The sequence below is a fragment of the Mobula birostris genome, chromosome 5, assembly GCF_030028105.1.
Source record: "Mobula birostris isolate sMobBir1 chromosome 5, sMobBir1.hap1, whole genome shotgun sequence".
Lineage (NCBI taxonomy): Eukaryota > Metazoa > Chordata > Chondrichthyes > Myliobatiformes > Myliobatidae > Mobula > Mobula birostris.
This window is the reverse complement of record NC_092374.1, coordinates 200,251,478-200,267,015: the sequence shown is the minus strand read 5'-3', so window position 1 is coordinate 200,267,015 and position 15,538 is coordinate 200,251,478.

Here is a 15,538-nt window from a genome sequence, read left to right as displayed (position 1 = left end):
CTTGCTATGCACACTATGCTGGCCAGCCGTTACACGTGGATTGCATTTGGGGGCATATTTCATTGGCTGCACAATGTGTTGATGGTGGAGGGTGCTGCAAAAGACATGCGAGCTGAAAGAACTCTTGGGAGTGAAAATCTCACACAACCTCTCATGGTCCCAGAACACATCCTACAAAAGCAGGAAAGCTCACCAATGCCTCTTCTTTCTGAGGAAGCTGAAGAGAGCTGGACTTTGTACATCCATACTCACGTCATTCTGTAGTTGTGCAGTCGAGAGCATCCTAACATGCCACATCATTGCTCAGTATGGGAACTGCACTGCTCCACAACAGACAGTCAAAGTTGCCCAACGCATCAAAGCCACCAGTCCACCAACCATCAAGGAAATAGATATAGAAAGGAGCCAGAAAAGGGCCAGTGACATCATGAAGGATCCCACATACCTTGCACATGGTCTGTTTGTCACACTCCGATCTGGGAGAATGCTACATAGCATCCATGCCACGAACACTGATTCAAAAACTGCTACTTTCCCCGAGCAGTAAGGTTGATCAACACCACCACCCACTAACCCACTCCTTCATACACTACTTCCCCGCCCCCAGCATCGCTAGTTAGTCACCTTATGTACAGACAATACCTGTGCCTAGTGTCACGTTGTGTTCATACAATCAATCTATGTATATAACCTCTCTTATGTATTTCTATTTATTGTTATTGCTATTATATTCCTAGTGGGCACGTGGCCAAGTGGTTAAGGCATTGGACTAGCGACCTGAAGGTTGTGAGTTCGAGCTCCAGCTGAGGCAGCATGTTGAGTCCTTGAGCAAGGCACTTACTCACACATTGCTCTGTGATGACACTGGTGCCAAGCTGTATGGGTCCTAATGCCCTTCCCTTGGATAACACTGGTGTAGTGGAGCGGGGAGACTTGCAGCATGGGCAACTGCTGGTCTTCCATACAACCTTGCCCAGGGCTGCGCCCTGGAGAGTGAAGACTTTCCAGGCGCAGATCCATGGTCTCGCAAGACTAACAGATGCCTTTATTCTATTCCTTATCTTTTCTGTTTATCTTTGCACTGCATCAGATTTGGAGTAACACTTATTTCATTTTCCTTTACAATTGTGTACAGCAAATGGCATTGAACAATCTTGATCTTACAGAGGAAACACAGAGATGTATCCACTGATGCCTTGAAGGCCATCTGGTTTGGCATAGTCTGGGAGTGGAAAGAGTAAGCTGCTGTGGTGCATGTGGGAGCCAGTGACATAAGTGGTGCAAGTGTGGGTGAGCAGGATTATTACGAGAATCATGTACAAAAACAGCACCACTGAACGTAACAGAGAGCTGCAGATGTGACAGAGAATCAAGTGTATGAGAAATGCAGCAATGGGAGACTGGTGGTGCTGGGATGGAGTTCACTCAAATTGACCTGGGAGAGGTGTATAGAGCAATCTATATATAGGTTCCTGACTTTTGCACAGTACTCTGTATGGATAATAAATCTGACCCATCGTCTTTGATGCCAGGGCTTCAATAAGCAGGAGTGGGTGAGCCCCAGAATTCAAAGATTAAAGAGGAAGGATGGAGAGTATTGGATATAAAAATGGTCAATCTGGCCAAAAGTCTGCCAGGAACAAGGGTGCGTACAGCACAGCAATGGGCCCACAATGGTGTGGCGGATGTGTGACCAAGAACGTAGAACACTGGACATTACAGCAAAGTCAGACCATTTAAGAAATTACTTATTGTATTTTTAAAATTACTCCAAGAAGGAGAACCACAACACTGCACTGCTGCTGCAGAATAACGTATTCCATGACAAACACTCAATGGCCACTTTATTAGGTACAGCTGAACACCTGCTAGTTAATGCAAATATATCTAATCAGCCAATTATTGTGCAGCAACAGAATGCATACAAACATGCTGATGTGGTCAGGAGGTAAAGTTGTTGTTCAGATCGAGCATTAGAATGTGGAAGAAATATGATCTACATGATTTTGACTGTGAAGTGATTGTTGGTACCAGATGCTGGAACTCTGAAACATCAGCCCCACCACTGCGCTGCACTGGAGGAGAGAATCATTGATGGCTTCCTCAGTTCATCTTGCTGAGCAACCAGTAAGGGATGAGGTGACTATAGATCTGATAATGTGGAAGTTTAGTAATCTGGTAATGAAATGGCTTTCGGGGAATTTACTGGTGAAAATTAAACGTCAAGATTAAAGTTTCACAATGTGCACTGACAATATCAGAACCCAAGTGTGGAGGAAAGACAAACTCTGATGTAGAGATGGTAACGAGACTTTATTCATAATAAAACCATAAAACCAGAAGACCATAAGACTGAAAAGTATAAGAGCAGAATTTGGCCATTTGGCCCATCAAGTCTGCTCCATTTACAGCGGATTTACAGCGGACTGAAAAGCTTGAGCATGTAGATATTCAGGAAGAGGATGTACTGGAGCTTTTGGAAAGCCTCAAGTTGGATAATTCACCAGGACCGGATGAGACGTACCGCAGGCTACTGTGGGAGGCGAGGGAGGAGATTGGCAATGATCTTTGCATCATCAATGGGGATGGGAGAGGTTCCAGAGGATTGGAGGGTTGCGGATGTTGTTCCCTTATTCAAGAAAGGGAGTAGAGATAGCCCAGGAAATTATAGACCAGTGAGTCCTACTTCAGTGGTTGGTAAGTTGATGGAGAAAATCCTGAGAGGCAGGATTTATGAACATTTGGAGAGGCATAATATGATTAGGAATAGTCAGCATGGCTTTGTCAAAGGCAGGTCGTGCCTTACAAGCCTGATTGAATTTTTTGAGGATGTGACTAAACACTTTGATGAAGACAGAGATGTAGATGTAGTGTATATGGATTTCAGCAAGAAATTTGATAAGGTACCCCATCAATGGCTTATTGCGAAAGTAAGAAGGTATGGTATCGAGGGGAACATTGCTTTGTGGATCCAGAACTGGCTTGCCACAGAGGGCAAAGAGTAGTTGTAGACGGGTGATATTCTGCATGGAGGTCGGACACCAGTGGAGTGCCTCAGGGATTTGTTCTGGGACCCTTACTCTTCATGATTTTTATAAATGACCTGGATGAGGAAGTGGAGGGATGGGTTAGTAAGTTTGCTGATGACAAAAAGGTTGGAGGTGTTGTGGATAGTGTGGAGAGCTATCAGAGATTCCAGCGGGACATTGATAGGATGCAAAACTGGGTTGAGAAGTGGCAAATGGAGTTCAACCTAGATAAGTGTGAGGTGGTTCATTTTGGTTGGTCGACTATGATGGCAGAATATAATATTAATGGTAAGACTCTTGGCAGTGTGGAGGATCAGAGGGATCTTGGGGTCAGAGTCCATAGGACACTCAAAGCAGCTGCATAGGTAGACTCCATGGTTAAGAAGGCATACGGTGTATTGGCCTTCATCAATCGTGGAATTGAATTTAGGGGCCGAGAGGTAATGTTGCTGCTACATAGGACCCTGGTCAGACCCCACTTGAAGTACTGTGTTCAGTTCTGGTTGCCTCACTACAGGAAGAATGTGGAAGCCACAGAAACCGTGCAGAGGAAATTTACAAGCATGTTGTCTGGATTGGGGAGCATGCCTTATGAGTATAGGTTAAGTGAACTCGGCCTTTTCTCCTTGGAGTGACGGAGGATGAGAGGTGACCTGATAGAGGTGTACAAGATGATGGGAGGCATTGATTGTGTGGATAGTCAGAGGTTTTTTCCCAGGGCTGAAATGGTTACCACAAAACGACACAGTTTTAAGGTGCTGAGGAGTAGGTACAGAGGAGATGTCAGGGGTAAGATTCTTATGCAGAGAGTGGTGAGTGCGTGGAATGGGCTGTCGGCAACGGTGGTGGGGCCGGATACGATAGAGTCTTTTAAGAGACTACTGAATAGGTACATGGAGCTTAGAAAAATAGAGGGTGACCCTAGGTAATTTCTCATGTAAGGAAATGTTCGGCACAGCTTTGTGGGCCGAAGAGCCTGTATTGTGCTGTAGGTTTTCTACGTTTCTATGTAAATATACATAAATACTTGACCTCCACAGCTACCTAAGACAACGCATTGCACAGATTCACCACTCTCTGGCTAAAGACATTCCTCCTCATCTCTGTTTTAAGAGGATGTTCCTCTGTTCTGATGTTGAGTCATTTAATCTTAGACACTTCCACCATGGAAACATTATTTCCACATCCAGTCATCAAAGTCTTTCACTATTCGATACGCTTTAACTAGGTCACCCCTCATTCTTCTAAATTCCAGTGAATACAGACCTAGAGTGATCAAGCACCCTTCATGTGACAAGCAGTTTAATACTGGAATCATTTTTGTAAAGCTCCTTTGAACTCTCTCCAGTTTCAGAACATCCGTTAGATAAGGGGCCCCAAAACTGCTCACAATACTCCAAGTGAGGCATCAACAATGCTCTATAACGTCTCAACATTGCATTCCTGCTTTTATATTCTAGTCCTCTTGAAATGAATCCTAACATCACATTTACCTTCCTCACCACAGACTCCACCTGGAAATTAACCTGCACAAAGACTCCCAAGTCCCTTTGCACCTCAGTTTTTGTATTTTCTCTCCTTTTAGAAAATAATCAACCCTTTCATTTCTTCTACCAAAGTGCATGGCCATACACTTCCCAACACTATTCCATCTGCCATTTCCTTGCCCATATTTCTAATCTGTCTAAGTACTTCTCGACGTTTCAGGACGAGACCCTTCCTAGAGAGGCTGCCTGGCCTGCCACGTTCACCAGCAACTTTGATGTGTGTTGCTTGAATTTCCAGCATCTGCAGAATTCCTGCTGTTTAAGTACTTCTGTGGCCTCTCTAGTTCCTCAAACCTTCCTGCCCCTCCACCTGTCATCTGCGAACTTTGCAACAATGCCATCAATTCTATCATCCGAATCATTGACATATATGTAAAAAGAATCTGCCTCAACACAGATCCCTATGTGAACACCACTGATCACTGATAGCCAACTAGAAACGTCCCTGTGCCTGCAAGTACCCTGAAACCACATCCTTACCAATCAATACTAACATCTTCCTTGCCTCTGAGGTCAAACTAACTGGCCTATAATTTCCTTTCTTCTGCCTCTCCCCTTTCTTGAAGAGTGGAGTGCCATTTGCAATTTTCCAGTCTTCCAGAAACTAGTGATTCTTGAAAGATCTTTACTAATGCCTCTACAATCTCTTTAGCTACCTCTTTCAGAGCAGAATTCCATCAGAACATTTATGGCTCAGCCCAGAGACAGCATGGGAAATAACATTCTTAAAACCAGGACCCCCGTGATGAGCACTGATCAGGCATCTGCTTAAATAATAGAAGTAACATGGAATCCCCAAGCATATGAAAATAAACTGTAAGTGTAAACAGAAAGCATCAAGAAACAACATTACAAAGAGCAAGTCACTGGAGAAAAACACAAGGAACTCTAAACGATTTATGACTCTCGTTAAACAACAATTAACTGATTCAAGTGCTCTATAAACCTTAGAGCTTAACACATTCCAGTGCCCCTCACAGGCCGAAAGAGCTCATTAGATGAAGTAAAATTATTATTAAAGTACCTGTATTACCTGTATGTCACCTTGAGTTTCATTTTCTTGCTGACATTTACAGGCAAATAAAGAAATACAATAGAATTTATGGAACCAAGACTGCCAAAAACTAATGTGTCAAAGACAAATTGTGCAAATTAAAAAATACTGCTGAGGACGTGAGTTGTAGAATCTTTGAAAATAAGTCCACAGTTTGTGGAATCAGTTCATTATTGGGGTGAGTGAAGTTTCTATTGCGGCTCAAAAGCAAGCTGATTGTAGGGTAATAGCTGTTCATGAACCTGGCGATGTGGCACCTAAGACTCCTGTACCCCAAGACTGATGGTAGAAGCGAGAAGAGAGCATGGCCAGTATGGAGGGGGCTATTGAATATTGCTTTCTTGTGTAGAAAGTTATGTCAAGATTGAAATAAATTTAATTTAATCTTATTCTGAGATCTTAAATCTGTAAGAGACATGCTTCATGGGTAAGTGAAATGAGATGGGTATGGTAGATTGGAGAATGAGATGTATGTCAGGAGATAAGAAATAGCTGACATGATGATATACTGATTTAATCAGTCTTCAACTAAGACATGGCTCATTAAGACATGAAACCAAGAAGGAAAAGTGGTTCTGCTATGGCTAGCTGCCATTGCTGTTTTGTCAAGCAGAGCAGGAAGCCAGTGGATTGGGAAAGAAAGTCCAGCAGCAGGAAGGAGGACCAGTAATCTGACCTGGGATGGTCAACCTTTGGCGTAATGTGGTGGGTAATGTGAAAGCAGCTTGCAAAAAACTTATAAGACTGTCGGTGTGCAAAAAGGAAAAGAGGAATAGGGACTATATCGCCATCTAGTATGGAGTGGTCACTGCACAGAACTGGAAAGACCTGCAGAGGGCTGTAAACTCATCCAACCCCATCACGACCTCTACCCTTCCCACCATCGAGGGCATATTCCAAAGGTGAACCCTCAGAAAGATCGTGTCAATCATTAAGGACCCCCATCATCCAGGACATACCCTCTTCTCATTGCTACCATGAAGGAGGGGGTACAGGATTATCAGAAGCCATTACAATTATAGATGAACAATGAAATCATGAACACTATCTCACTAATATTTTATATATATATTGCACCTTATTTTATATACATATTTTATCATTGATAGAATATTTTATATATTGCACCGCACTGCTGCTGCAAAACAACAACTTTCATGACACCTCTGCAATAAGTTCTGATCCTGTGCGGTAGTCCCACCATACCAGACAGTGATAAAACCAGTCAGAATGCTCTCGTGGTATACTGGTGGTATACCGGTAGAAATTTGCTTGAGTCATTGTTATAGAGAAGGATTTCCCAACCTGGGGTAGGGGTCCATGGCATAGAAATGGCTGGGAACCCCTGTTATAGAGAATTTGTTTTGGAGATGCAGTAGTCTTACATCTTTACACTGTACTGCTACTGCAGAGCATCAAATTTCCACTCATAGGTTCTCTATCACTTGTCACCTTTCAAAATATCAGTGATAGTTCCATGGTGGGTTCCCCTAGCCAGAGATTCCATGGTGGGTTCCCCAAGCCAGAGGAGAAACAAATGTAACCCACTCCTTTGGAAAGTGAAGAGGGGGAGGTGGGAAGAAATTTGGGGAACCACAGGCCATCTAATCTGACATCAGTGGCAGAGGAAATGCTAGAAACTAATTAATAAGGAAGTGGTAACAGAAGATTTAGAAAATAATGGTCTGGTTAGTAAAGTCTAGGAGCAGTCATGAAAGCGAAAATACATTTGATAAATTTTTTAGAGATTCAGAAATTATGAACATCAGGGGAAAGCACCGAAAGCATTGAATTTGTATTTTCAAAAGATCTTTGATAAGGCGTCAAACAAGGGTTTTTTAAGCAAAAGATGAGCGCTCAGTATTAGAGTAATATACTGGTGAAGGATGATTTCTGGTGAATGGACAGAAAAGATTAAAAATTAGCTTTATTCATCATTGTACAACAAAACTTTGAAACATACAGTGAAATGTGACAGAATCAGAATCAGAAACAGTTTTATTATCACCAGCATGTGTCGTGAAATTTGTTAACTTAACAGCAGTTCAATGCAATACATAATCTAGCAGAGAAAAAAATAAACTAAAATAATGATAATAAATACAATAAAAATAATAATAAATAAACAAGTAAATCAATTACATATATTGAACAGATTTTTAAAAAATGTACAAAAACAGAAATACTGTATATTCAAAAAAAAGTAAGGTAGTGTCCAAAGATTCAATGTCCATTTAGGAATCGGATGGCAGAGGGGAAAAAGCTGTTCCTGAATCACTGAGTGTGTGCCTTCAGGCTTCTGTACCTCCTACCTGATGCTATCAGTGAGAAAAGGGCATGCCTTGGGTGCTGGAGGTCCTTAATAATGAACGCTGCCTTTCTGAGACACAGCTCCCTAAAGATGTCTGGATACTTTGTAGGCTTGTACCCAAGCTGGAGCTAACTAGATTTACAACCTTGTGCAGCTTATTTCGGCCTTGTGTAGTAGCCTCTCCATAGCAGACAGTGATGCAGCCTGTCAGAATGCTGTCCATGGTACACTTGTAGAAGCTTTTCAATGTATTTGTTGACATGCCAAATCTCTTCAAACTCCTAACAAAGTATAGCCACTGCCTTGTCTTCTTTATGACTATATTAATATGTTGGGACCAGCTTAGATCCTCAGAGATCTTGACATCAAGGAACTTGAAGCTGCTCACTCTCTCCACTTCTGATCCCTCCATGAGGATTAGTATGTGCTCCTTCATCTTACCCTCCCTGAAATCCACAATCAGCTCTTTCGTCTTACTGACGTCGAGTGCCAGGTTGTTGCTGCGGCACCACTCCACTAGTTGGCATATCTCACTCCTGTATGTCTTCGTGTCACCATCTGAGATTCTACCAACAATGGTTGTATCATCAGCAAATTTATAGATGGTATTTGAGCTATGCCTAGCCACACAGTCATGGGTATAGAGAGAGTAGAGCAGTGGGCTAAGCACACACCCCTGAGCTGTGCCAGTGTTGATTGTCAGCGAGGAGGATATCTTATCACCAATCCACACAGAGTGTGGCAAAACACTCCAAGTATGTGCTGGAGGCAGACTGCAAGCTTTGCCATGCTTCTGATGCCAACGTGCCATGCCCACAACTTACCAACCCATGCGCCTTTGGAGTGTGGAAGGAAGCCAGAGCAACCAGGGAAATCCATGCAGTCACAGAGAGAACGTACACTCTGTCGCCGGTTTATTAGGTAGCTCCACTCCTGCTAAATATCTAATCAGCCGATCATGTGGCTGCAACTCAATGCATAAAAGTGCGAAGACACGGTCTTGAGCAGAGGAGCCTAATCTTTTATAAGCCATAGACTCTTACCATTAGCCGAGGGGGTTTGTGGACCCCAGATTGGCAACGCCTGCTCTAGAGGTTCAGTTGTTGTTCAGACCAAACATCAGTATGGGGACGAAACGTGATCAAAGTGACATTGACTGTGGTATGATTGTTGGTGCCAGATGGGATGGTTTGAGTGTCTCATAAATTGATAATCTCCTGGGGTTTTCACACACACCAGTCTCTAAAGTTTACAGAGAATGGCGCAAAAAAACAAAAACATCCAGTTTGCGGCAATTCTGTGGGTGAAAACACCTTGCTAATGACAGAGGTCAGAGGAGAACGGCCAGACTGGTTCAAGCTGACTGGAAGGTGACAGTAACTCAAATAACCATCTGTTACAACATTGGTGTGTGGAAGAGAATCTCTGATCGCACAACATGTCAAACCTTAAAGTAGATGGGCTACAGCAGGAGGAGACCACGAGCAGACACTCAGCGGCCACTTTCTCAGTTACAGGAAGTATAATGTGGACACTGACTGTACAATCTCCTTACAGACAGTGGAGGGATTTAAACCCCAATCTTCCGAACGCTGTTGCTGTAGAGTGTTACATTATTCATCTCTCTGCCATTCTGCCCTTGGATAGGGAGAAAATAGAGAAAAGGCTCCCAATGCGAAACAATGACTGTTTATTTTCCGCTGTAGACACTTACATTACTTTAGTGAAGTCCAACACATTGATGAGTTTCCACTCTATGACTTCCGTGCAGCAGGAAGTACATATTACTTCTAGTACTTCCAAGTACAAAAGTGGATCTATCTATTTGTCTGACTGCTAATCTATTTATTTCTGTATTTATTCATTTACTTTTTTTGGTTGTCTGGCTGTCTGACTGTCTATTTATCAAAACCTAATGTGCAGAGAAAGGAAAAAAAAACACAAATCATGCCAACAGTACAAGTGAACAATAGCATTCCGAACCGAATCTCAAATCCTTAGATCAAAATCTCCAGAGCAGCCTGGAGTTGGCCCAAGCCTTGATCTCAGTTCATTATACTAGTGAGGCGATTAGCCACAAAGCTCCTCAACCATCAGGCTTCTGAATCAACGTGGATAATTTCACTCACCACAACTCTGAACTGATTCCACACCTATGGGCTCACTTTCAAGGACTCTACATGTCATGTTCTTTGTACGTAAACACATATATATATAAATTTTATATCTGTTTTAATTTATTTATTACTTTTTGTCTGTCTATCTATTATTTACACAGTTTATCTTTTCACACTGGTGTTTTCTCCCTCTCGTGCAGTCTCTCTCTCTCCCCCCCTTTCCCTCTCCTCCTCTCCCCTCCCCATCCCCTCCCCCTTCCCCTCACTCCTCCCCCTCCTCACCCCTCCCTCTCCCTCTCTCCCTCTCTCTCCTTTGCCTTTAAAACTGCATCAGTTCTCTTAGGTACAGTACACTGTCATGTAGTTTTATAAGAAAATCGGCTAGTAGGTTGTTCCAAGCATCTTGGGGAAGTTGCCACAGTTCTTCAGCAGACTTTGGCTGTCTGGCTGGCGCCTGCCTCCCAGACAGCTGCAGCAATGTTGAGATCAGTGCCCTGTGATGGCTATACCCTCTGAAGCACATAAAAAATCTGGAGTGCCTAAGACTTTTGCACAGTACTGCATTTCCACAGTTTCTGTTTTGGCCATGGATTTCACTGCGACATCGCTATGTTTCCCTTCCCGTTTCTCAGTAGTTTTCTCTCTCTCTCTCATGGGTAGAAATTGCCCTGCATCACATGGTCTGAGTCTGTGATAAACTTAGCCTGAACATGTGATGTTCAGAATGAGAATCAGGATTGTATCACTCACCCAGCTTTCGAAGGCAGAAATATATAAAATTACTGTAAACTACTATAGATATTACCATAAATATAAATGGGTGCCAGTATAAATATGAATGGGTGTAGTGGTTAGTGCGATGCTATCATAGCTCAGAGCATTGTGGAATTCAAAATTTAATTCCGGAGCCGTTCTGCAAGGAGTCTCTGTTTGTCCTCCCTGTTGGATGCGTGGTTTCCCCCCGGATGCCCTGGTTTCCTCCAACAGCCCAAAGATGTACCAGCTAAGTTAATTGGTTATTGTAAATTGTGCCTTGGTTAGGTTATGGTTAATTAGAGTTGTGAGGTTACTCACAATCCAAACACTGTATATTTTTCTAAATATACAGCATTTCTGTTTTTTGCATGTTTTTTTAATCTATTTAATCTATTCAATAAACATATACAGTACTGTAATTGATTTACTTATTTATTATTATTATTTGAAACATAGAAAACCTACAGCACAATACAGGCCCGTTGGCGCACAAAGCTGTACCGAGCATGTCCTTACCTTAGAAATTACCTAAGGTTACCCATAGCCCTCTATTTTTCTAAGCTCCATATACCAGTCCAGAAATCTCTTAAAAGACCCTTTCGTATCCGCCACAACCACTGTGGCCGACAGCCCATTCCACTCACTCACCACTCTCTGCGTAAAAAACTTACCCCTGACATCTCCTCTGTACCTACTTCCAAGCACCTTAAAACTGTGTCCTCTTGTGCTAGCCATCTCAGCCCTGGGAAAAAGGCCACTGACTATCCACACAATCAGTACCTTTCATCACCTTGTACATCTCTATCAGGTCACCTCTCATCTTCCGTCACTCCAAGGAGAAAAGGCTGAGTTCACTCAACCTATTCTCATAAGGCATGCTCCCCAATCCAGGCAACATCCTTGTAAATCTCCTCTGCAGCCTTTCTATAGTTTCCCCATCCTTCCTATAGTGAGGCGACCAGAACTGAGCACAGTACTCCATGGGGGGTCTGACCAGGGTCCTATATAGCTGCAACGTTACCTCTCGTCTCTTAAACTCAATCCCATGATTGATGAAGGCCAATGCACCGTATGCCTTCTTAACCACAGGGTCAACTTGCACAGCTGCTTTGAGTGTCCTATGGACTCGGAACCCAAGATCCCTCTGTTCCTCCACACTGCCAAAACTCTTACCATTAATAATATATTCTGCCTTCATGTTTGACCTACCTAATTAAACCACCTCACACTTATCTGGGTTGAACTCCATCTGCCACTGCTCAGCCTGCTGTAAGTCATCCCTACAATCGCCAAGATCCTTTTCCATAGTGATTACTGAAGCAAAGTACCTCTGCTGTCTCCTCCGGTTCCATACACACTTTGATTGGCCCTATTCTCTCACAACTCATCCTCCTCTTGCTCTTCACATATTTGTAGAATGCCTTGGGGTTTTCCTTCATCCTGTCTGCCAAGGCCCTCTTATGGCCCCTTCTGGCTCTCCTGATTTCATTCTTAAGCTCCTTCCTGCTAGCCTTATAATCTTTTAAATCTCTATCATTACCTAGTTTTTTGAAACTTTTGAAAGCTTTTCCTTTCTTCTTGACTAGATTTACAACAGCCTTTTTGCACCACGGTTCCTGTACCCTACCATCCTTTCCCTGTCTCATTGGAACATACCTATGCAGAACCCCACGCAAATATCCCTGAACATTTGCCACATTTCATAGAAACATAGATAGAAACATAGAAAATAGGTGCAGGAGTAGGCCATTCAGCCCTTCGAGCCTGCACCGCCATTTATTATGATCATCCAACTCAGAACACCGCCCCAGCCTTCCTTCCATACCCCCTGACCCCCGTAGCCACAAGGGCCTTCTTCTGCCACAGAATTTCTTCTGCACATTTCCCTGAGAACATCTGTTCCTGCCTGATAGCCTCAAATTTCCCCTTACTCCAATTAAACACTTTCCTAACTTGTCTGTTCCTGTCCCTCTCCGATGCTATGGTAAAGGAGATAGAATTGTGATCACTATCTCCAAAATGCTCTCCCACTGAGAGATCTGACACCTGACCAGGTTCATTTTTCAATACCAGATCAAGTATAGCCTCTCCTCTTGTAGGCTTATCTACATACTGTATCAAGAAACCTTCCTGAACACACCTAACAAACTCCACCCCATCTGAAACCCTTTGCTCTAGAGACATGCCAATCTCCCACCACAACAACCCTATTAATATTACACCTTTCCAGAATCTGTTTCCCTAACTGGTCCTCGAAGTCCCTGGTACTATTGGATGGTCTATAAAAAACACTCAGTAGAGTTATTGACCCCTTCCTGTTCCTAACTTCCACCCACAGAGATTCCATAGACAACCCCTCCATGACTTCCTCCTTTTCTGCAGCCGTGACACTATCTCTGATCAACAGTGCCACGCCCCCACCTTTTTTGCCTCCCTTCCTGTTCTTCCTGAAACATCTAAAGCCTGGCACTCGATGTAACTATTCCTGCCCCTGAGCCATCCAAGTCTCTGCAATGGCCACAACATCATAGCTCCAAGTACTGATCCACACTCTAAGCTCATCGGCTTTGTTCATAATACTCCTTGCATTAAAATAGACACATCTCAAACCATGGGTCTGAGCACATCCCTTCTCTCTCACCTGCCTATCCTCCCTTTTGCACTGTCTCCAAGCTTTCTCTGCTTGTGAGCCAACCATCTCTTCCTCCGTCTCTTCATTTTGGTTCCCACCTCCCCAACAATTCTAGTTTAACTCTTCCCAAATAGCCTTTGCAAACCTCCCCGCCAGGATATTGGTCCCCCTGAGATTCAAGTGCAACCCGTCTGTTTTGTACAGGTCCCAAAAGAGGTCCCAATGTTCCAGAAATCTGAAACCCTGTCCTCTGCTCCAATCTCTCAACCACGCATTTATCCTCCACCTCATTCCATTCCTATACTCACTGTCACGTGGCACAGACAGTAATCCCGAGATTACTACCTTTGAGGTCCTGCTTCTCAACTTCCTTCCTAACTCCCTGTAGTCTGTTTTCAGGACCTCCTCCCTTTTCCTACCTATGTTGTCGGTACCAACATGTACCATGACCTCTGGCTGTTCTCCTTCCTACTTCAGGATATTGTGAATGTGATCAGAAACATCCTGGACCCTGGCACCTGGGAGGCAAGCTACCATCCGTATTTCTTTCTTGCATCCACAGAATCACCAGATCATTATTTTTATTTCATTTATTATTTTTTTTCTATATTATGTATTGCATTGAACTGCTGCTGCTGAGTTAACAAATTTCACGTCACATGCCGGTGATAATGAACCTGATTCTGAGGTTGCTGGGTTGCTGGAACCAGAAGAGCCTAATCCATGCTGTATTGCAAAATAAAATAAATAAATAAATTATAAAGCAGATTGTGCATAGAAAGGAATGAGACATGGTCTGTTGAAGGGAGAAAAGCTATTCGGAAACAACTGTCTTCAGGCTCCTGTACTTCCTCCCTGAAGGTGTTAATGAGAAACAGGCATGTCCTACAAAAAGTGGTCAATACAGTCCATCACAGAAAAAGCCCTCCCCACCAGTGAGCAGATCTATAAGGATTGCTGGCACAAGTAAGCAGCATCCATCATCAAAGCCCCACCATCCAGACTATGCTCCCTTCTCCCTGCTGCCATCAGGAAGGAGAACCAGGTTCTGGGACAGTTATTACCCTTCAGCCATCAGGGTTCCGAACCAAAGGGTATAACTTCACTCACCACAATACTGAAATGATTCCACAATCTACAGACTCAGCTTCAAGGACTCTACAATTCATGTTCTCAGTGTCATTTGTTTGTCTATTTATTTAATTGTATTTGTGCATTGTTTTTTTGTCAGTATTTGTTTGTGTGCAGTTTTCACTGATTCTATCATATTTCTTTCTTTCTACTGCAAATGCCTGCAAAAATGTACCTCAGGACAGTATATGGTGACATATTCGCACTTCGATAATAAATTTACATTGGGCTGTGTACTTTGTTTCATTTTGTGTTTCAGAGAGTTTACGGAAGAGAAATAATTAGTCCTTTTGTGTGACCTTGTGTTGTGCCTTGTGTTGTGCCTTGTGATCAGTCTTGTGACATGGCCATTCAGATCTATAGTCTCACCACATCCAGGGAGACTATTCACAGAGCTGGAACTGGATCATCTGATGGTTACTGGCACAGTTAAGGAGGTGCAAGTATCTTCCTACTGATTGACGAGGATTTTGCCAGGACGCAAGGGCCCCAGATTATTGGTTCAAATTGTATTCCTTGCAGATAATGATTTGAACTTCTTTAGCTGGGGGATCAGGAGTACAAAGAAAATGCACATGAATGTTGCCAGGACTTGAAGATCTGAGGTACTGGTGAGGCCACACCTGGAGTACTGTGTGCAGTTCTGGTCTCCATACTGAGGAAGGATATACTGGCTTTGGAGGCAGTGCAGAGGAGGTTAACCAGGTTGATTCCAGAGATGAAGGGGTTAACCTATGAGGAGAGATTGAGTCACCTGGGACTATACTCTCTGGAGTTCAGAAGACTGAGAGGGGATCTTATAGAAACATACAAAATTTTGAAAGGGATAGATAAGATAGAAGTAGAAAAGTTGTTTCCATTGGTAGGTGAGACTAGAACTAGGGGACATTGCCTCAAGATTCAGGGGAGAAGATTTAGGACGGAGATGAGGAGAAACAGTTTTTTCCCGAGAGCGGTAAAT